Source organism: Triticum aestivum, chromosome 5B (genome assembly GCF_018294505.1).
Source record: "Triticum aestivum cultivar Chinese Spring chromosome 5B, IWGSC CS RefSeq v2.1, whole genome shotgun sequence".
Lineage (NCBI taxonomy): Eukaryota > Viridiplantae > Streptophyta > Magnoliopsida > Poales > Poaceae > Triticum > Triticum aestivum.
Window position 1 is genome coordinate 600,043,179 of NC_057807.1, and position 8,861 is coordinate 600,052,039.

Here is an 8,861-nt window from a genome sequence, read left to right on the forward strand (position 1 = left end):
CTGACTCCACTGAGTTGAAGCAATAGAGTGTAGACACTCCCGCTGCGGGCACCGACAAAAAAAATCCTCTTCATCTTCTATTTCTACAGCATGAAATGAAATTGATAAGTGGTAACAAAACGCATCGATTCGAGTTCAATTCAATACATATGCATCTGTATTTCAACTGAATCTAGCTTCAATGCACAGATTCAGAATTCCCGCAAAAAATAAAAAATGCACAAGTTCAGAAATTACCTAGTGTCTCACTCACAGTCCAGGAAATTACGAGTCGGCGAGGCGAGCAGCAGCAGCGGTGCGCAGAGTAGCTGAGCGAGGAGTCGGAGTGGGCGCTCCTCGGCTTTGGCGGCGCAGCGGAGGCAGGGGCCGGAGGCGGCAGCTGACTGCCGAGGCCGAGGGGAGGGAGCGCGAATCGGTCCCGGCGCTCCTCGACTTGGGCGGCGCAACGGAGGCAGCAGTCGCACGGGAGCACAAGGGCGAGATGCGGCGCGAGCATGCCCTGCCCTGCGTGCTGGAGCGATGTTTTTTTTTTTGACGGGTTGCTGGAGCGATGTTTAGAAGGGAGCTCCTTTTTCTTTCTTTTTCTTTTTTTAACATCAATCTTTTTTTTGAGAATCTTTTTTTTACATCAATCTAAGGGAGGTCCTCGTTAGGGCCTTCCGCGCGCGCACAGCTGGGCCGATGGCCCGGCTCGCTCGCTGCAGTTTCAGCAAAAACTAGCAGCTACTGGTTTAGAAGAAAACAAAACGACTCTCTGGTTCTTTATAGATTGTATATTTGTACTTCGAATAAATATTCATGGATTTAAATAAGTCCGTGAATTTGAAAATACTTCAGTACTTTTAAAAATTCGGAAATTCGAAAAATGTTCATGAACTAAAAAATGTTCATAAGTTTGAAACAAAATATGAATTGGAAAGGTTCATGAAGAGAAAAGTTCACGAATTTTAAAAAACATAAATTTTAATATATTTATCCTTTGAAAAAATGTTCATGAACTTGAATTTTTTTCATGAATTTAAAAATGTAAATGAATTTCAAAAATAAAAAGGAAAATGAAAACAGGAAAATAAGAAATATACCAGTAAAAACCTTGACAAAAAACCAGAAGAGGAAAAAACCCAACAGGAAGGTTCTGAAATTTTCACAAACCCGGTTGAGAGAACCTTTACATGAGCAATCCTACTTCAAAGAGCGTTCGCTGCTAGGTGTGAGTTGCATGCCCTGGTGGGAGCTCCACGTTAGCGCCTTTTGCGCCAAATAGACCCTATAGTGCAACTAGGTCGCCGGCTCATTATCGCAATCCGATCGCTCGTCCGCTCGTCGCGACTGAATCACCTACACGCCCACTCGCCCTAATGAATCATGTAGTTATGACGTATAAATTGCCCTAAAAAAATTATGAGATAAATATTCCAGATCCACAACCGCAGAATGCCTACTTGGGGGAGTGTGACTCAGGAACCCTTAGACACACAAACCCAAAAAGATCCAATATGTAAACATACAAACAGTGATTGGATCCATGAAGATTCAACAAGTCATGTTGCGAGCCATGAGTTTAAAACATCTGTTTCAGCTCTCCATTTTGAAATCTATTTTTTTCTAGATTAAAGAAAAAAAATTAGGATATGATAAACATCCATTATCTGTTTTTCAGATTACCACTCTGATGATCAATCCAAATTACCATGTAGCAGGGTACCTCAACGAGCTTTCTTCAAATGGCAAGGTTTTAGCCACCTAACATTGTACTCTCGTGAAGATCGACAAATACATATTTGCCTTCGGACTCTTTGTCCCGTGTCTCCAACGCTGCTCCCGATGTCTTCTGTTCCCACTGGTTCTAACATTCTGTTGTTTCTTCTCTCATTCTCTACTCAATATGTATTTGTGACCGTCACCCATTTGATTTTCGAAGCTAGTGCTACCAACACTAAGAAAAGTTCTATCAACATCTTATAAGATATAAAATGGACATGCAAAGGTTGTAATCTGCTGGAGGAAGATGCAGTGGTGTATATAAAGGGCTATGGCCTAAAAGCATTATTAATGCAAGCAGAAAAGGTTGGTAGGCATTCATTATTTTCCCATAAGCTGAATGGCATGGGGAGCATTAGTTATGATAGTAACCAAAAATTCTGAAAACACGTTTATCCTTCAATTATCCGCCCAACTCTATATTTGGTGTCTAAGAACAAACTGGATGGTGGTTTTCGCTAACGAGGAAAGCTTAGTAAGCAGGAAAAAGAAAATTAGAAATCAACCTGTGAAGTTTATATCTTCCTGGCCTTTGGGCGTGTAAGATAGCTTGTACACATCACACTTTTTCAATAAATATATAATCAACATGATGCAAGTCTTCTGTACTTCTTTTGCAAAAAAAAAAAGAACTGCCAAAAAGAAAAAAAGCAAAGAAGAAAATCACAAACCTAATACAGAAAATAAAATCGCTCACACATGAAGGGGCACTCATAATCCACATAAGGTTAAATATAGAGTGTAACCGAATTTGTTCACTTTCCGTATTTTTCGTGAGTGTTCATAGATAATTTTAAGTTATTTTAATTTAATAGCTTCATAATTATTTTAATATTTTCTTTTCAATACTTCAATCTTCTTCATCTTAGTATTCCATCATAAAATCTTTGGTCCTTGAAATATTAGAAAAATATGAAAAGTTCAATACTTCCATGAGGGAGATCAGAAAATATATGCATCAGCTCCAACAATAATACATAGGAGTATGTACTTAGGACCTCTACGAGTCGAAAGATTTCATAATGAAATTTTAAGATCAGAATAATTAGGGATTTTTGCTATATGGGTCTGCTGGTTTTGTAGGATTGAGTCCTATACATTTTCTTCCTAATATTTTCTTTGTTCGTTGAGTAGTATGTATTGAAAATATTTTTTTCATATGTTATAATCAAATAATCTATAATTCAGTGTGAATTCGACCATTTAGTAGGAATCATTTGCACATCTTAAAATTTTGCTTTTTTTTCATTTTCATACTTTTTTTAATATTATGGATTGAATAGGCCCTTAATTAACGCAGATCTTTCCGATGATGAGCACTGGTGTGATTAGTTTTGAAGAGGTGTGCATAACATGCAATGTGACACCATGCAATTCCTCATGAGTTTGAATTTCTTATTGGAAATTTCATGTTCTAAGCTGGTAGAGAAACAGAAGATATAATTATTAACCAAAAATAGAGAAAATTTCTTTTACATCCAAGTAACATTTTTTTAGAACGAAAACGCAAACAGTGTCCGGATTCAATTAATAAAGCCCAAAATAAGCAAAGTACATGAAGCCCAACACAAACCTAAAACATACCAAGGGAGTTCAATCAAGTTAAAGATAATTCTAGAGGATTACAAGACTAGGAACGCCCAACAAGAGCACGCAGGCTCTGAACGGAGTACCGGCGATGCTATGGATGTGGTGTAGCTTGTTCAGTGCCCGCTGCATGTCCTCAGTGTCCCCATTCTTCCCCAATGATGCCCATTGCTAAAAGAAGAGAATGCATTTGAAAGGACCGGGTGAGCCAGGAAAATGGCCTTGATAGTAATTTTGTTGCGGATATGCCAAAGAGCCCACAGAAATGCCCCAACACAATGTCATATCGTGCCCGGAATCGACCCACACAGAGCTGAGACGATGATCGTAAGAAGCTCAGCACTCGACGAAGCGTTCCAGCTCGTGCCCGCGGCTTCCCTAACGGCACTCCGCATGAAGCGGGCTAATTGCATCTGAAGGCCGTCTGGTCAGCATCTTCTAGAATAGCACAAATCACGCAATTCCCATCAGAGTGCCTGTTACGATTGGCTACATTGTTAGAGGTCAGAAGTATATTCTAAACATTGGCCACAAGAAAATTTTGATAGGCAACAAAGCTAGCTTTCCAAAGGACCCTAGCCACGTCCAGCGAAGGACCCTTCATAAATTGGGCGTACATCAGTTTGCCGATTTGGCGAGAAGTTGTGAGGCGCCATGAGACCGTGTATGTGTCATTAGAGAGGCTAACACAACCAAGCCTCTCACACAACATGGTCCAACGGTTACTTTCGGCGGGAGAAAGCTTGCGACGAAAAGTGATCGAAGGTGGGGGAGTGCGTAGGGCCTTGGCTACCAAGATATCCGGATCAACTACAATGTAGTAAAGCTCCTAGAATTCCATCTAGGGCAGTCCGATTTTATCAAAAAATAGCATTGTAGCTCTATCTTTTTTTCCAAAGAAATTTACAGTTCTTGACGGCATGACCTTAGGGAGGAATAACAGCACTTTAGTATGAACTTTTACGGTGCACTCATGCACCATGATGCTACTGTTGGGTTTCGAAGTAATTTCAAAAAAAATTTCCTACGCGCACACAGGATCATGTGATGCATAGCAACGAGAGGAGAGTGTTGTCTACGTACCCAACGCAGACCGACTGCGGAAGCAATGACACGACGTAGAGGAAGTAGTCGTACGTCTTCACGATCCAACCGATCAAGCACCGAAACTACGGCACCTCCGAGTTCGAGCACACGTTCAGCTCGATGACGATCCCCGGACTCCGATCCAGCAAAGTGTCGGGGAAGAGTTTCGTCAGCACGACGGCGTGGTGACGATCTTGATGAACTACAGCAGCAGGGCTTCGCCTAAACTCCGCTACAGTATTATCGAGGAATATGGTGGCAGGGGGCACCGCACACGGCTAAGGAATCGATCACGTGGATCAACTTGTGTCAACTTGTGTGTTTAGAGGTGCCCCTGCCTCCGTATATAAAGGATGGAGGAGGAGGAGGCCGGCCAAGGCAAAGGTGCGGCCAGGATAGGGAGTCCTACTAGGACTCCAAGTCCTAGTAGGAGTCCACCAAGAGGGGAGGAAGGGAGAAGGAATAGGCGGAGAAGGAGAGGTGGCCGGCCCCCTTTTCCCTAGTCCAATTCGGACCAAAGGGGAGGGGGGGCGCAGCAGCCTTTTTCCTCTTCCCACTAAAGCCCATCAAGGCCCATTACTTCTCCCGTAACTACCCGGTACTCCGAAAAATACCCGAATCACTCGGAACCTTTCCGATGTCCGAATATAGTCGTCCAATATATCGATCTTTACGTCTCGACCATTTCGAGACTCCTCGTCATGTCCCCGATCTCATCCGGGACTCCGATCTCCTTCGGTACATCAAAATGCATAAACTCATAATATAACTGTCATCGTAACCTTAAGCGTGCGGACCCTACGGGTTCGAGAACAATGTAGACATGACCGAGACATGTCTCCGGTCAATAACCAATAGCGGGACCTGGATGCCCATATTGGCTCCTACATATTCTACGAAGATCTTTATCGGTCAGACCGCATAACAACATACGTTGTTCCCTTTGTCATCGGTATGTTACTTGCCCGAGATTTGATCGTCGGTATCCAATACCTAGTTCAATCTCGTTACCGGCAAGTCTCTTTACTCGTTCCGTAATACATCATCTCACAACTAACATATTAGTTGCAGTGCTTGCAAGGCTTATGTGATGTGCATTACCGAGAGGGCCCAGAGATACCTCTCCGACAATCGGAGTGACAAATCCTAATCTCGAAATACGCCAACCCAACATCAACCATTGGAGACACCTGTAGTACTCCTTTATAATCACCCATTTACGTTGTGACGTTTGGTAGTACCCAAAGTGTTCCTCCGGTAAACGGGAGTTGCATAATCTCATAGTCGTAGGAACATGTATAAGTCATGAAGAAAGCAATAGCAACATACTAAACGATCAGGTGCTAAGCTAATGGAATGGGTCATGTCAATCAGATCATTCTACTAATGATGTGACCTCGTTAATCAAATAACAACTCATTGTTCATGGTTAGGAAACATAACCATCTTTGATTAACGAGCTAGTCAAGTAGAGGCATACTAGTGACACTCTGTTTGTCTATGTATTCACACATGTATTATGTTTCCGGAAAATACAATTCTAGCATGAATAATAAACATTTATCATGATTATAAGGAAATAAATAATAACTTTATTATTGCCTCTAGGGCATATTTCCTTCAGTCTCCCACTTGCACTAGAGTCAATAATCTAGTTCACATCGCCATGTGATTTAACAGCAATAGTTCATATCACCATGTGATTAACACCCATAGTTCACATCGCTATGTGATTAACACCCAAAGAGTACTAAGGTGTGATCATGTTTTGCTCGTGAGAGAATCTTAGTCAACGGGTATGTCATATACAGATCCGTAAGTATTTTGCGAATTCTATGTCTACAATGCTCTGCACGGAGCTACTCTAGCTAATTGCTCCCACTTTCAATATGTATCTAGATCAAGACTTAGAGTCATCTAGATTAGTGTCAAACTTGCATCGGCGTACCCTTTTACGACGAACCTTTTTCCATAATCGAGAAACATATCCTTATTCCACTAAGGACAATTTTGACCGCTCTCCAGTGATCTACTCCTAGATCACTATTGTACTCCCTTGCCAAACTCAGTAGTATGGCATACAATAGATCTGGTATACAGCATGGCATACTTTATAGAACCTATGACTGAGGCATAGGGAATGACTTTCATTCTCTTTCTATTTTCTGCCGTGGTCGGGCTTTGAGTCTTACTCAACTTAACACCTTGCAACACAGGCAAGAACTCCTTCTTTGATTGTTCCATTTTGAACTATTTCAAAAATTTATCAAGGTATGTATTCATTGAAAAAATCTTATCAAGCGTCTTCATCTATCTATATAGATCTTGATTCTCAATATATAAGTAGCTTTTACTGAGGTCTTTTCTTGAAAAACTTTTATTCAAGTATCCCTTTATGCTATCCAGAAATTCTATATCATTTCCAATCAATAATATGTCATCCACATATAATATCAGAAATGCTACAGAGCTCCCACTCACTTTCTTGTAAATACAGGCTTCTCCAAAAGTCTGTATAAAACCAAATGCTTTGATCACACTATCAAAACGTTTATTCCAACTCTGAGAGGCTTACACCAGTCCATAAATGGATCGCTGGAGCTTGCACACTTTGTTAGCTCCCTTTGGATTGACAAAACCTTCTGGTTGCATCATATACAACTTTTCTTTTAATAAATCCATTAAGGAATGCAGTTTTGTTTATCCATTTGCCAGATTTCATAAAATGCGGCAATTGCTAACATGATTCGGACAGACTTTTAAGCATCGATACGAGCAAGAAAATCTCATCGTATTCAACACCTTGAACTTTGTCAAAAACCTTTTTCGACAAGTCTAGCTTTGTAGATAGTAACACTTCTATCAACGTCTGTCTTCCTCTTGAAGATCCATTTATTCTTAATGACTCACCGATCATCGGGCAAGTCAATCAAAGTCTACACTTTGTTCTCATACATGGATCATATCTCAGATTTCATGGCTTCTAGCCACTTTGCGGAATCTGGGCTCACCATCGCTTCTTCATAGTTCGTAGGTTCATCATGATCTAGTAGCATGACCTCCAGAACAGGATTACCGTACCACTCTGGTGCGGATCTTACTCTGGTTGATCTACGAAGTTCAGTAGTATCTTGATCTGAAGTTTCATGATCATTATCATTGGCTTCCTCACTGACTGGTGTAGATGTCACTGAAACAGTTTTCTGTGATGAACTACTTTCCAGTAAGGGAGCAGGTACAGTTACCTCGTCAAGTTCTACTTTCCTCCCACTCACTTCTTTCGAGAGAAACTCCTTCTCCAGAAAGTTTCCGAATTTAGCAACAAAAGTCTTGCCTTTCGGATCTGTGATAGAAGGTGTATCCAATAGTTTCCTTGACTTGGGCGGCGAATCGGTGTCGGCGCTCCTCGACTTGGGCGGCGCAACGGAGGCAGGAGCCGGCAGCATGGCGGCCGCGGAGATCGGGAGAGCACCTGACCGCCGGGGCCGAGGGGCGGAGGGGAATGCGCGGAGCAGCCAGCAGGCGGGGCCGCAGGGGTGGGGAGGGGCGGCGGCGCTGCGGAAATGCTCAGGCAGCGGCCAGTGGCCAGCGGGATGCAACAGTCTTGCACCCATGAGTAGATGTGTAATATGCTGAAGCGATGTTTTTCTTTTTGACGGGTTGCTGGAGCGATGTTTAGAAGGGAGCTCCTTTTTCTATCTTTTTTCAGACTTTTTTTTCTTTTTTTGACATCAATCTTTTTTTACATCAATCTAAGGGAGGTCCTCGTTAGGGCCTTCGGCGCGCGCACAGCTGGGCCGATGGCCCGGCTCGCTCGCTGCAATTTCAGCAAAAACCAGCAGCTACTGGTTTAGAAGAAAAAAAAAGAATCACTGGTTCTTTATAGATTGCATATTTGTACTTCGAATAAATGTTCATGGATTTAAATAAGTTCGTGAATTTGAAAAAACTTCAGTACTTTTAAAATTTTGAAAATTTGAAAAAGTTCATGAATTAAAAAATGTTCACAAATTTGAAACAAAATATGAATTGGAAAGGTTAAGGAAGAGAAAAGTTCACAAATTTTAGAAAATATAAATTTTAATATATTTATTCTTTGAAAAAATGTTCATGAACTTGGAAATATGTTCATGAATTTAAAAATGTAAATTTCAAAATGTAAATGAATTTCAAAAATGAAAATGAAAATGGAAACAGGAAAATAAAAAATATACGAGTAAAAACCCTGACAAAAAACCAGAAGAGGAAAAAACCCAATGGGAAGCTTCTGAGATTTTCACAAAACCGGTTGAGAGAACCTTTACATGAGCAACCCTACTTCAAAGAGACACTACTACTAGGGAAAACCTTATACACTGAAATTTAGCAGCAGCGCGGGTCAAAAAAGGGCGCTAGTGCTAGATAGCAGTAGCGCGTGTGGTCGTAAA

The 8,861-nt window shown here is 41.4% G+C and overlaps 1 long non-coding RNA gene across 1 annotated transcript; it reads right to left on the reverse strand.

The window, feature by feature from the left end:
- Positions 1–3,337: 3,337 nt before the first annotated feature.
- LOC123117086 (uncharacterized) lies at positions 3,338–4,492 on the reverse strand. Its single transcript, XR_006457288.1, has 2 exons — positions 4,432–4,492; positions 3,338–3,824 (listed from the first exon to the last, which is right to left on the reverse strand). It is a non-coding gene; the product is annotated as an uncharacterized lncRNA (long non-coding RNA).
- Between the last annotated feature and the right edge of the window lie 4,369 nt (positions 4,493–8,861).